Source organism: Triturus cristatus, chromosome 6 (genome assembly GCF_964204655.1).
Source record: "Triturus cristatus chromosome 6, aTriCri1.1, whole genome shotgun sequence".
NCBI lineage: Eukaryota > Metazoa > Chordata > Amphibia > Caudata > Salamandridae > Triturus > Triturus cristatus.
In genome coordinates this window covers 341925385-341940372 of record NC_140589.1, presented here as the reverse complement: position 1 = coordinate 341940372, position 14988 = coordinate 341925385, and positions in this window count along the sequence as shown.

The window sequence follows — 14988 nt, the reverse complement described above, 5'->3', positions numbered from 1 at the left end:
AGGTTTCACACATGTTATAGTTAGGGATTAGCATTTAAAAAACCTTGCAAATTCACTGAAAAAACCATAGGTTTCACACATGTTATAGTTAGGAATTAGCATTTAAAAAACCTTGCAAATTCAGTGAAAAAACCATAGGTTTCACACACGTTATAGTTAGCTGGACATTTCACTCGTAAAAAAACAATGAAATTTCCCCGTTATAGTTAGTTAAGCTAACTATAACTCGTGCGCCCGCAATGCACTGCTGATGACGTCACATATTACATCACTCATGACATGGTCAGTGACATCACTGATGACATCACTGATGACATCTCAAATGACATCACTGATGACATCACTGATGACTTCATCCATGTGATGGAGTGGCAGATCTCCTCTCACCCTAATATGACCTTTGATACACACATTCAAAAATAGAGACTGAAATTTTCAAAAAAATGGACATACCAATACCAATTACAACAACCTCTTCAATAATTCTAAGAACCACATAAACATCCACTCATTCACCAACAGTCCTGTACAGTCACTCATTCGTGTACTCACACATCATATGCACTCATACACCAATACATCCTGTGACACAATGCCACTCATCCACAGAGTAATACTGACACATATAGTCACTCATGAAAAAAAGAAAGAAACATACATTTACTTGCATATACAGTTATACACACACCACCACACTTACTTCTACAGAAACTTACACATACTTAGTCTTTTAAACAATCACTTATAGAAACACATACTTATTCATACAGGAACTCTTTCAATCTCTCACTCTCACATATACTCACTTATGTACACCAATAGTCACATATACTAGTTTAAAACATATGTAGTTACTCATAAAGACACTATTGAGACAGCCATTCACTCACTAACACACCCATACACACACTCTTCCACCCATACAGTCCTGCACATATGCTGTCTTCAACACATACAAACAGTGAGTCACTCATTCATGCACCTATGCACTACGTAATACCCCCCACCGAACCATATAGACACTGATACTCAAAAAACCAACTAATAACCTATATAGACACTCATGTAGCTACTCACCAACCCATGCAGCCACTTATACACAAAGTGAGAGACTGATACAGATATTTACATATTTAAACAATACTCACTAAGCCATGTACTCACTAAGATACACTTAATCAGTCAGTTATACAATCAATTTTTCAAAAACAAATCATCCATTTAGACACTTATACACCCATTTATTCTTCCATCGACCTTGGGATATACATATATAAAACATATGTAATTTTCAGAAAAACACACATTCACTGGATGATGTCATCAGTGATGTCATCAGTGATGTCATTTGAGATGTCATCAGTGATGTCATCAGTGATGTCACTGACCATGTCATGAGTGATGTAATATGTGACGTCATCAGCAGTGCATTGCGGGCGCGCGAGTTATAGTTATCTTAACTAACTATAACGGGGAAATTTCATTGGTTTTTTACGAGTGAAATGTCCAGCTAACTATAACGTGTGTGAAACCTATGGTTTTTTCACTGAATTTGCAAGGTTTTTTAAATGCTAATTCCTAACTATAACATGTGTGAAACCTATGGTTTTTTCAGTGAATATATGTATGTGTATATATATATATATATATATATATTACCTACTGGCGGTCGCCAGTAGGTAGTTATAGTTAGGACCCCTTTTTCATAGGAAATCCGCAACATTCTATTTTGAATAACTTTGGCGCCGGTCGACGAATCCTCGCGAATTTCTCAAAATAGATGGGGCGCTACGCTCCGCTCCTACCCTGAAAGTCTCGGGGGGATTCGTCAAGCGGGGGCTGAGATAAAAGGGGGGTCCCAAAACGCGTTTTTCTCATGCATTTTTCCATAGGACCTTTAGACAGGGCTACAGCCCGAACGGCTGAACAGAATTACTAGAAATTTGGCAGAGAGGTAGTCCTCAGGTCAAGGAAGTGCCTTTTGTAGGTTTGGTGTAAATCTGTTCAGTAGATTCTGAGAAAATAGCCTTTAAATCAATATATATATCTGAGCCAGCTTACGGTACGCTTACCGTAAGCTTACCGTACGCGTACGGTGGCGTGCGCGAGCGCGATTCTGATTGGCTCTTAGATCTTAGTAAACATTCGAAACAGCCGAAACCAGGAAGCGGCGGCCGCCATTTTCTCTCTCGCACTGAGAGCTAGGTTGTTAAATAAAACCAATAAACATATAAAGGGGCTGTTTAGACAGCTCCCACACACATAGCCATGTTGAGGGAGTCCCCAAAGACCCCCCAAGGCCAAAAATGCAATTTTTATTTTTTCGCTAATTTCGCCGATTACGCTTACCGTACGCGTACGGTAAAAAATTTAAAAAAAATAAAACACTATCCACACTCTACCCACCCCCTGTGCTTTTGGTGGCCGCAGGCCACCAAATGTACAGTGCTTATTGGAGGTGTGAAAAACCACAATATTTTAAACAAAAATAATAAAAGAAAAAATTAACAACACTCTCTCCACCCCGTGTGCAAATGGTGCCCGAAGGGCACCATTTGTGCATGGCTTATAAAAATTACGAAAAATTAAAATATTACCTTTCAAAACGAAGTGCATCATATGTCCTCCATGTGCGCACGGTGCGCGAAGCGCATCGTGCGTACATGGCCCATCTAGCGTAACGTGGGCACGCGGTGCGCGTAGCGCACCGCATGCCCACCGTGCGTGCACGGCACTAACTGCGTAAAGTGGGCGCGCCGTGCGCGAAGCGCACCGCGTGCTTACTGTGCGTGCACGGTGCGCGAAGCGCACCGTGCGCGCACGGAACGAACTGCGTTAAGTGGGCGCGCACGCCACGAATGGCGTAAAGTAACTTAGCATTTAAAAAACCGTACAAATTCACTGAAAAAACCATAGGTTTCACACACGTTATAGTTAGAAATTAGCATTTAAAAAACCTTGCAAATTCACTGAAAAAAACCATAGGTTTCACACATGTTATAGTTAGCGGAAATTTTACTGATAAAAAACCAGTGAAATTCCCCCGTTATAGTTAGTGTAGGCAACTATAACTCACGCGACCGCAATCTTCTGCTGATGACATATGTGTCTTTATGAAAAAAAAATATTTGAAATATATGTATAGCTAAAAATGTATGGAAGAAGACATGGGCAAATAAGTGTCTAAATACAGTATTAGCATCAGCAGAGGATTGCAGTCGCGTGAGTTATAGTTGCCTACACTAACTATAACGGGGGAATTTCACTGGTTTTTTATCAGTAAAATTTCCGCTAACTATAACATGTGTGAAACCTATGGTTTTTTCAGTGAATATATATATATATATATACATATATAAACATATAAATATAATCTGCATATCTATATAAATATAAATCCATGCAAACATATACATATACATATATGCATACATATGCATGGTATGTATATGAAAGTTTGAAAAACTCTAATACAAGCAAAGCTAAAAAGCCACCTAATTACAAACAGAATTGCTTTAACTTAAACGAGGGCGAGACCTATTGCATTTTCAATGCTTGTTTACTTTGATTCCATCAAGAAGGCATTCAGATGTGTCACACATTTTCCATAAATTCTGAATGGTAGCACTCTAGTTGCTCATTAGATCACTGTAGTAAAGCTACTGCTCACCAGGGAAGTCTGCTGCTGGTATTGAAAGTGCATGTTTCAATCTGCATGGCAGAATTTTTTAATGAAATAGAAGAGAATTTGAGAAGTCACTCAAAATGTGCCCTAATTTTTCTTTTTTCCTCACTAATCATAATTTCTATGGCAAAATGAACCTCCTCATTGTGTTCCTTTTAAATTAAACTACTCACTCTCTACTACTCACTCGCTACTACTTTCTACTACTCACTCTCTACTACTCACTTTCTACTACTCTCTAGTACTCTACTTCTCTCTACTACTACTCTCTACTACTCACTCTCTACTACTCACTCTCTACTACTCTCTACTACTCTCTACCACTCACTCTCTAATACTCTACTACTCACTCTCTACTACTCTCTACTACTCTCTCTCTACTACTCCCTCTCTACTACTCACTCTACTACTCACTCTCTACTACTCACTCTCTACTACTCTCTACTACTCACTCTCTACTACTCACTCTCAACTACTCACTCTACTACTCTCTCTACTACTCACTCTATACTACTCTCCACTACTCACTCTACTACTCTCTACCACTCACTCTACTACTCTCTGCCACTCACTCTCTACTACTCTCTCTCTACTACTCACTCTCTACTACTCACTTTACTACTCTCTACTACTCTCTCTGCTACTCACTCTCTACTACTCACTCTCTACTACTCACTCTCTACTCCTCTACTACTCTCTACTACTCTCTCTACTACTCACTCTCTACTACTCACTCTCTACTACTCTCTACTACTCTATACTACTCACTCTCTACTACTCTCTATTACTCACTCTCTACTACTCTCCCTACTACTCTCTACTACTCACTCTAATACTCACTCTCTACTACTCTCTACTACTCACTCTCTACTACTCTCTACTACTCCCTCTACTACTCACTCTCTACTACTCTCTACTTCTCACTCTCTACTACTCTATACTACTCACTCTCTACTACTCTCTATTACTCACTCTCTACTACTCTCCCTACTACTCTCTACTACTCATTCTCTACTACACATTCTCTACTACTCACTCTCTACTACTCACTCTCTACTACTCTCTACTACTCTATACTACTCACTCTCTACTACTCTCTATTACTCACTCTCTACTACTCTCCCTACTACTCTCTACTACTCACTCTAATACTCACTCTCTACTACTCTCTACTACTCACTCTCTACTACTCTCTACTACTCCCTCTACTACTCACTCTCTACTACTCTCTACTTCTCACTCTCTACTACTCTCTACTACTCACTCTCTATTACTCACTCTACTACTCTCTCCTACTCACTCTCTCTACTACTCTCTACTACTCTCTCTCTACTCTCTATTACTCATCCTCTACTCGCTACTTCTCTACCTTTCTCTACCTCTCTCTCTACTACTCTCTACCTCTCTACCTCTACCTCTACGTCTCTACCTCTATACCTCTACCTCTCTACCTCTCTCTACACGCACACATATGCACATATATGCATATGCATTTATATATATGTATGTGTATATATATATATACATACATATATAAACATATATATAATCTGCATATCTATATAAATACAAATATAAATGCATGCATACATATACATATATGCATGTTATGTACATGAAATTTTGAAAAACACTAATAAAAGCAAAGCTAAAAAGCCACCTAATTACAAACAGAATTGCTTCAACTTAAACGAGGGCGAGACCTATTGCATTTTCAATGCTTGTTTATTTTGGTTCCATCAAGAAGGCATTCAGATGTGACACATTTGCCATAAATTCTGAATGGTAGCACTCTAGTTCCTCATTAGATCACTGTAGCAAAGCTACTGCTCACCAGGGAAGTCTGCTGCTGGTATTCAAAGTGCATGTTTCAGTCTGCCTGTCAGAACTTTTTAATGAAATAGAAGAGGATTTGAGAAGTCAAAATGTGCCCTAAGTTTTCTTTCTGCAGCACTAATCATAATTTCTATGGCAAAATGAACCCCCTCATTTTGTCCCTTTGCAAATTAAATGTTTTAAATGTTACCACTTTATTCCAATCAAGATGGCTTCAGGTGTGCCATACCTTTGTCATAAGTAAGGCTGTTAGTGCTCTAGGTGTTCTTTAAAACACTCTGGGATTTCTGTCATTGGGCTATACTTGGGCTACATCTCGGTGATATTTGTGCTACATTTGGGCTCTTTTGTCTCTGGTGGCCATCTTGGGAGACTTGTTATGAAGTTTCCTAATTTCCTCATTTACTGCAGTCTCCTCAGTAGGCATACTGTCAGTTTTTTACTTTGATTCAATGAAGAAGGCATTCAGATGTGTCACACATTTGCCATAAATTCAGAATGTTAGCACTCTAGTTGCTCATTAGATCACTGTAGTAAAGCTACTGCTCACCAGGGAAGTCTGCTGCTGGTATTGAAAGTGCATGTTTCAGTCTGCATGTCAGAATTATTTAATGAAATAGAAGAGGATTTGAGAAGTCACTCAAAATGTGCCCTAATTTTTCTTTCTGTAGCACTAATCATACATTCTATGGCAAAATGAACCCTCTCATTTTGTTCCTTTTTAAATTAAATGTTTTAAATGTTACCACTTTATTCCAATGAAGATGGCTTCAGGTGTGCCATACCTTTGTCATAAGTAAGACTGTTAGCGCTCTAGCTGTTCTTTGGAACACTCTGATAAGCTGCAGTAGAACACAAAGGAATCAACTGACAGTCTCTGCCCTTGTTGGATGTACATGTTTTACTGAGAATGTCAGACTTCATTCTCACATGACTGAGAAAGATAATGTGAATTTACAGAAAATATGCTCTCAGTTTAGCTTATAGATCACCTTCCAAACCTCTGTGGGAAAAGCATGTGAAAATAGTTTTCTCTCAAAGATGATTCATGATATCCCAGCAGAAGGCTTTTTTCACATGGTAAAATCACCTTAGAACATACCACAATTCCTAAAATTAGTATGGTACCATCAACAAATGATTTATAATGTAATTAAAGTCTTAAAACCTTCTATTAACTGCAATGCTTTTTAATGAGGTGCTATCATGTATATTGGTCCCAAGATGGCTGCCAACACTTCTTGGATGAAGTGCTGACAGCCAATCAGATCTCACAATGAGATGTGTGGTTAGGCTCCGCCCAGATATGTCTATGATTTTACTTTTGATTTTCTCAGGAACTACTGAACGGATTTACACCATATATGCAAAAGGCACATGCCTGACCTGAGGACTACCTCTTTGCCAAATTTCAAGTCATTCTGTTCAGCCGTTCGGGCTGTACCTTCGACTAAAGGTCCTATGGGAAAATGCATGGGGAAAACGCATTTTGGGACCCCCCTTTTTTCTCGGCCCCCGCTTGACGAATCACCCCGACAGTTTCAGGGTAGGATCTGAGCGGAGCGCCCCATTAGTTTTGAAAATTTCACGAACATAAGTCAACCTGCGCCAAAGTTATTCAAAATAGAATTTTCAGATTTCCTATGGGAACTCGGTCCTAACTATAACTATCTACTGGCGACCGCCAGTAGATAATATATATATATATATCTCAGGTATGTTGGGAGTACAACTTGCATGGTAAAAAAGCGAATATAGGAACACCTTAGAGCTATTACAAACATAGACCAGAACTATCCCTTTGCTAGACACTTTCAGGAAAGACATCAGTCCAATAACTCCCTGCTCAAATACTTTGCTATAGAACAGGTGAATATAGGCAAAAGAGGAGGCAACAGGGAGCTAGCCCTCAGAAAGAGAGAATCTAAATGGATAATGGAATTGGAAACTAGGTTTCCAGGGGGACATAATCTTGATGAGGAATTGGCAACGCATTTATACAATGATTGAACTGTTGTCGCATTTCGGTTGTCTTTTCTGTGTACTTTTCACATTTTTCATGTTGTTTTATGATGAATAAGATAATCTTTTATTGTTATAAGGATGATCACTCTGAACTGCTCTTATTCTAACATGTTGTTTTTCTTATTATCCAGGAGGAAAGGAAGGGACCCTTCACTTTTCAAGACACGGCACAGGTTCCCTACCCTTTTCTTCACCAGGATGCCACTGCACGCCCTAAAAGATAAGAACTGCACGTCTTGTTGATCACTCCTTCCTTTTGAATATAGACTCACTGTATTTCAATTCCTTTCCTTAGTGCAACACGTTGTAGCTTTTATTGAGAAGTACTTACTGCTCTTGTTTCGACTTGGACCATTTGGTACTTATAGACAATAATGCAGAGACATTTTCCGGTCCTTATACATGTCAGTGAGGAAAGTATTGGGTACTAGTCCTGGCATAAATCTGTATTTGTTTCAATCATTTTTTAGCCATTCTGTTTTGTATCAAGATTCTTCGGTGCTTACAGGACATTGGTCAACTAACATGCACGTACACCTGATAATCAACCCCCCTTAGTAGCACTGTAAATACGCACGAACGGGGCACTAGTCCGCCAGTACCATATTTGACAGCACTGTAAATACGCACGCATGGGGCACTAGTCCGCCAGTACCGCATATGGCTAAACTGGAGGGGTTGCAATGGTATATTGTAACTAGGTTTGCCTGTTTATAAAGTTTCACTAATTCAAAAACCTTGCAGGCGGCATATACCGGATATCAAATTGGGTGGAAACAACTCGCATTGTTCGTTGTCAACATTGTGTCCTGCAATATTTACTTGGATATCATTGTCTGGCTTTACACTTTGTATTTACATGGTTTGCACTACGATATGATGTATTTATTGATCCAACAACATGATCCCGAAACCTGTTTCAATATGGCTACCAGGTTGACAGTGGGGACTAGGAAATGCGAAAGTACTTCTTTTATGTTTATTCGTTTGTATAAATGCACGTTTGGTTTAAAATGTAGACATCGTGTGAGCAAGACACTGTTGTGTCGAAACGCGTAGCGAGTGTTTATTAAATAATACAATTGACCTCCGAGAGTGCGTTTTTCGTGGACAATTTGTGATTGGTTTTACCGGCTTTGGGTTCGCCGGCCAACGCACCACCTGACGAGGGATTGATCCCGGAAGGACCCGACTTCGACTGTGGATATATATATATATATATATATATATATATATATATATATATATATATATATATATATATATATATTTATACATACATACATATGTGTGTCTTTATATGTATATATGTTTTAAAATTATTAATTAAAATTAAACAAAATATAGGGTCTATTATAGTGGCGATCCGCCCGCCATTATCCACCGCCTGCATGCAATTTACTCCCGCCTGATTATGTTGGCGGGGGTACTGCGGCGGACAGGAAGTGGGTGCACCGCCCGCCACAATGATGTGGATGGGGGATGCCACCGCCGGTGGCTTCCTGATTGCCGGTGAGGGACCGCTGCAACTCTGGCGGCCGGTCCCAGCACCGCAAGGGTGGCAGGTGGATGTAAGTCCGCCCGCCATCCTAATAGGCCCCATAATGTTTAACAAATATATATACTATTTAAAAGTAGCTTTCTAAACAAAAATTAAAGTATCTCTAACTTAAAACATAGAATAAAAATCAATCTTTATTATTTTATAAAAAGAAATAAATAAAATAATTTGTAAAAAAATGCTTATTTTTACAACTAATTTATTAAATCTTACAATACAAATAATATTGCTAGTATGAGATACGTAAATGCTAATAAGGGTAAAATTAAATATTGAGGGGCCGATTCCGATTCCGGCCGCAAAACGTACCGACCGACACGGACCGGGAACGGAGACTGACCGACACGGACCGGCGCCGTACAACCCGTGCAGTACGATGCAACGGTTGTGAATTACAACCAACACGTACGGAATACAAGCCGTACGACCGAGCTGTAAGGAAACCAGTGATTCGCATGGAAACCAGACACGATTCGCACCGACCGACACACACCAGGAATGAACCCGACCGACACGTACCCACGATGTCCGATCCGCGCAGTACGATGCAATGCGTGTAAAACCAGACCGACTCGCACGGAGCCCAAGCTGCATGACCGACACGCACAGAAAACAGGGACCTGTAGCAATAGAGTTCTCCGCGACTGACGCGTGTGAAACACAGAAGAAAGTCAGCGTGAAAGACCCGGAGAAGCCCGCACGAGCCAACATCAGCGTCCGTCTTGGTCAGAAGAACGTCTCCTTCATACCTAGAAAACCCAAAGGAAAAAATACAAAAAAAGGACCAACCAAGCAATGACAAAGTCAATAAATATAAAAAAAAAACTTGGAACAAAGACACACACACAATTCCACCTATATAAAGGACACCAACCACTACCATGATCCTTTGCAAATTCAAGAGAACAGCCAGCAGAGAACACCATCAGACAGCAACCACAGACACACTCACAACTCACCCATCACACAACTTTCACACCATTAGCACCTCACCAAAAGCACTCACACATACACCTAGCAAAAATGACACTCACCCGTCCCTCACTTACATCCTCACACACACATCACACACAACCACCACCCATCACCATGCCCCCAAAGAAGAATCCAGAGTTCAAAGATAGTGAGTTAGAAGTGCTGGTAGATGATATCATCAGAGTAGAGCCACATTAGTTTGGTACATTGGTCCAAACGACCCCCATGTCACAGAAAACAAAGATGTGGGCGAGAATCGTGGACAAGGTGAACGCACAAGCACCAATGTTGCGCACAAAGGATGATATCCAGAACAGGTGGTATGACGTGCACAGGAGGGTCAAGAAACTCATCATGAAGGATCACGCCTTGAGTCAGCGCACTGGTGGTGGCCCTCCTGCCAAACCAGTATACTTCAGGTCCTTGGAGGAGAAGGTGCGGGACATCCTACCTCCAGAGAGCGTCCATGGTCTATCAGACATACCAGAGCCTGGTGAGTACACAACCAATATACTCAATATTGTGTGGCAAGGGGACAGTGAAACCATGCACGGTTAGCAAAGCCACAGTAACCAATAGATAAGCATCCCAAGATGTGTATGGCAGTCAGACAAACACAATACCTGCCATCTCATAGTGACTTGTAACTGTGTCATGACATGTACAAACCTACCAACAAATAGAGCAAGGCTGTGGCACAAAGCTAAATAAACACTGTCAGACAGTTTGCCACCATAAGCTTACTACCTCACAGTGCAGCTGACTGACAGGAAGGAATAGTGGGTATGCAGGTGAAGTGAGTGTATCCAAAAGCATGAAGGGGTTTGTAGTCATAGATAATGCTCCCCCTCCCAATTGGCCCATCAAGACCTCTCTGAACCATGCCCACATCACAGGGAGTGGAAAATGACTGACAAGATGGCTGACACTGGGTCCTGCTGTGGGGAGCACAAGGCTCTGGTAGGGGTTGTGCGCAAATCAGAAGCAGGACACCACTGCCTCACATCCTGAAAGCCAACTTGCACGCCCTCCAATGGTGGTACACAGCTGTCCTGGCTGATGACGGCTGATAGCCAGAAACCGGTCCTAGGATGCTTGATTCCGGTCCAGGGAAGACATGGCTTGGCAGTTCGGGCTGGACTGTTCCCATGAGGCACAGGGTCAAGACTGATTTGCATATGGCCATGTCTAAACTGGGGTGGCGTAGTGGGCAAAAGAACGATGGATTTAACCCAGATCTCTTGACTGGGGGAGAATATCTGCATTGTCAGCATTCCGTCCATCAATTGTTTGTTGTAACGCTTTTCGCCCTAAGTGGGATGGGTATTCCCAGACGTGGGACCCGTGCTCACTACGCCACTGGAGTCAAGCTATCCTGGCTGATGACGGCTGATAGCCAGAAACCGGTCCTAGGATGCTTGATTCCGGTCCAGGGAAGACATGGCTTGGCAGTTCGGGCTGGACTGTTCCCATGAGGCACAGGGTCAAGACTGATTTGCATATGGCCATGTCTAAACTGGGGTGGCGTAGTGGGCAAAAGAACGATGGATTTAACCCAGATCTCTTGACTGGGGGAGAATATCTGCATTGTCAGCATTCCGTCCATCATTTGTTTGTTGTAACGCTTTTCGCCCTAAGTGGGATGGGTATTCCCAGACGTGGGACCCGTGCTCACTACGCCACTGGAGTCAAGCTATCCTGGCTGATGACGGCTGATAGCCAGAAACTGGTCCTAGGATGCTTGATTCCGGTCCAGGGAAGACATGGCTTGGCAGTTCGGGCTGGACTGTTCCCATGAGGCACAGGGTCAAGACTGATTTGCATATGGCCATGTCTAAACTGGGGTGGCGTAGTGGGCAAAAGAACAATGGATTTAACCCAGATCTCTTGACTGGGGGAGAATATCTGCATTGTCAGCATTCCGTCCATCATTTGTTTGTTGTAACGCTTTTCGCCCTAAGTGGGATGGGTATTCCCAGACGTGGGACCCGTGCTCACTACGCCACTGGAGTCAAGCTATCCTGGCTGATGACGGCTGATAGCCAGAAACTGGTCCTAGGATGCTTGATTCCGGTCCAGGGAAGACATGGCTTGGCAGTTCGGGCTGGACTGTTCCCATGAGGCACAGGGTCAAGACTGATTTGCATATGGCCATGTCTAAACTGGGGTGGCGTAGTGGGCAAAAGAACGATGGATTTAACCCAGATCTCTTGACTGGGGGAGAATATCTGCATTGTCAGCATTCCGTCCATCATTTGTTTGTTGTAACGCTGTCACGCTAGTCACAGTGGAAATAATTTGCAAAGTATCAGAAAACACATATGTAGTCAATATACAGAAATTGTAACAACACCAAAAGTCAATTGCGATGAATCACTATGATTTAATCAATTGGACGAGGGTTGTCAGAAGATCAACGGTACAAATGACAGATTGAATGTCACAATCACAATTTTTGGTCAAACAGTTGCAAACAAGGTGATAAGTGCAGAATTCAGGGTTAGTGCAAGTGATGTGCAAGGGGAAGATAGTGCATATACATACATCCACATTAAATTTTGAAGCCTATTCTACCAGATTTCTGGCAAATACAATCAATGCGAAAACATAAACAGTAGATGCAGTTATAATATCACTGTCATCTAGGTTTGACGTGGAATGAAAAAGAAAAGTCAACGTTTTGACCCCTGTGGGGACCAGCAAACTGTAAGCCTTGGAGGTGGGGTCTTCTTCAGGACCAGAGGGTAAGGGGGGCTAGGGGGAGCACCTATGGATAATGATAGAGGTTATTGCGGTGTGTCTAAAAAAGGGGGGAATGGATCTCAATAATGGAAAAATCAGAGCAAGATTTACCAGCATCAGCAAGAGTCCTTTGTGCTGGAAAATGAGAGTATGGGCCTGCAACGCTCCTAGGGGGAGGAAAACAAGAGAGCCAAAACTAGGGTTACAATTTATCCTAGTGTCTGAAGGAGGAGAAAGCTTAAAAACAAACATGGTAAGTATGTACTCACCATAGGGAAGTAGGGGAGTACCATAGGCAGACAATATCTATGGTAGGCTGATTTGTAGCGAAACACACAAGGTTCAATCGTAACCTGTGGCTGAGAACGGAAACAGAAGGAGAAAGAGTGGAGAACCACGTTGTTGAAACCTGAGAGGTATATCATAGGTGGCGCGCTTTACAGGATGGGGCACAGTGCCCAATGGTTAGCCTAGAAGTTACTGTAAAACAGTTGCAAAAAAGGCTGATGGAAGAATCAAAAGCCTGCTAAAACATGCAAGATGCTAAATTCGCACGGCGCGGGCGATTAAAAATGGAATTAAAATGGGCAGGAGTTAGTGTGAGTTCCCAGGCAAGAACATATAAAAAAAAAATATATGGAGAACGCGCAGCATTCAAAACGCGGTAGCTCAAAGGTTAATGTGAGCTCCAGTACAGAGAAATTAATGGATTTATTAAACAAAGTGAGCGTGCGACCCTGTTTGCCGCATACAGCATTCACATCGCGGTCAATTAGGGATGGTGTGCCGTGTCGTTAAGGAATCAAGGCGTGCACGAATGTAAAAATACAGCGCGGGGTCAAGGCCTTTGAAACCGACAGACTATAAACACAAAGGTTCAGAAAGTACAGCAAAGGTTGTGTTTCTTATCGCTAGGAAAACAGAGTGCGCATAAATGAGCAAGAGGGGTGTGGGGTGGGGGGCTTAGACCCGACAACCGATGGCAAAAAATTATTTATAAAAATATATATAAAGAGGTAGAGGGGTTGGGAAACTACTCTCCGGCAATCTGCGCGAGCAGAGTTCCAAGATAAATTAATTACATAGGTGAAAGCGCGCAGCCGATCACGGCGCGACATACCTCTATGGAAGCGTCGAGACATCTGACAGCTAACCAAGGAGGGTATCACTTGACTGATTAAGTAACATGAAGAGGCGTGCAAGTCATGCACACAGCTTTGAAAATCAATCGTACCTCTACCGATGTGTTCAAGAGGCTGGAGTTATCGATCCCAGACCTGGTGTGAGAACTGATTGAGGATAAGGGCACAAATACCAACTAGCGCTAATCGGATATGCGTGCAGTCTAAACATACTCTCAAAGAGACATGAAAGAAGGAAATGTTTATAGAACGCTAGACGGGACTATTTACACAGCGGTGGGGCACATAATTAGCGCTAATAGATCGTCTAATCTGACTTGAGAGAGGGAACTATTTGGACAATGATGGAGCACAAATTCAACGAGCGCTGATGAGATGCAAAATAACATTAAATATACTTGCTGACATATAACAAGGCAGTTTGCATCACAATATTTTAAGGAAAACAAACTTTTATCACCGTTCCTATTAAATTCAGATGCGATATAAGAGAGGACAATAAGATGAGACAGAAACAAGGTGTACACGCATGTTCAGGTTACTGGCTGACCAGCTGCGCACATTCTAGCAGTAGATATGGGGTCAGCCTATCTACGTTTTATGATCATTACAAAGCATTGCGCGTCATGTGGAAAATCAACAAAACTACACAATCTTACTGGGTAAACATAGGACGCGTAGATGTGATAATCTAGTGTGATGTGGCATAAGGGTAAAACCCATGATAATGAATGTGTGTCGGGTCATATATAGGATCCTAAGCGTTATTCAGTAAGGATAGTTGTGCATATGTTGCATCAAGTTCATTAAGGCCATTCCGGACAGCCCTGAATCGATCAATCCACATGCATTCTCTGGTGTTTAGAATGGAGTCCAAGTCACCTCCCCTGATGCCCAGTGTGATGGCTTCAATGACCAGCCATTTTAAGGACTCTGGGGGATGGTTGAATCTTCGAAAATGGTCGACCATGGGGGCCCCCACGGTGCTACACCTTATCCTGCTGCAATGCTGTAGTATACCA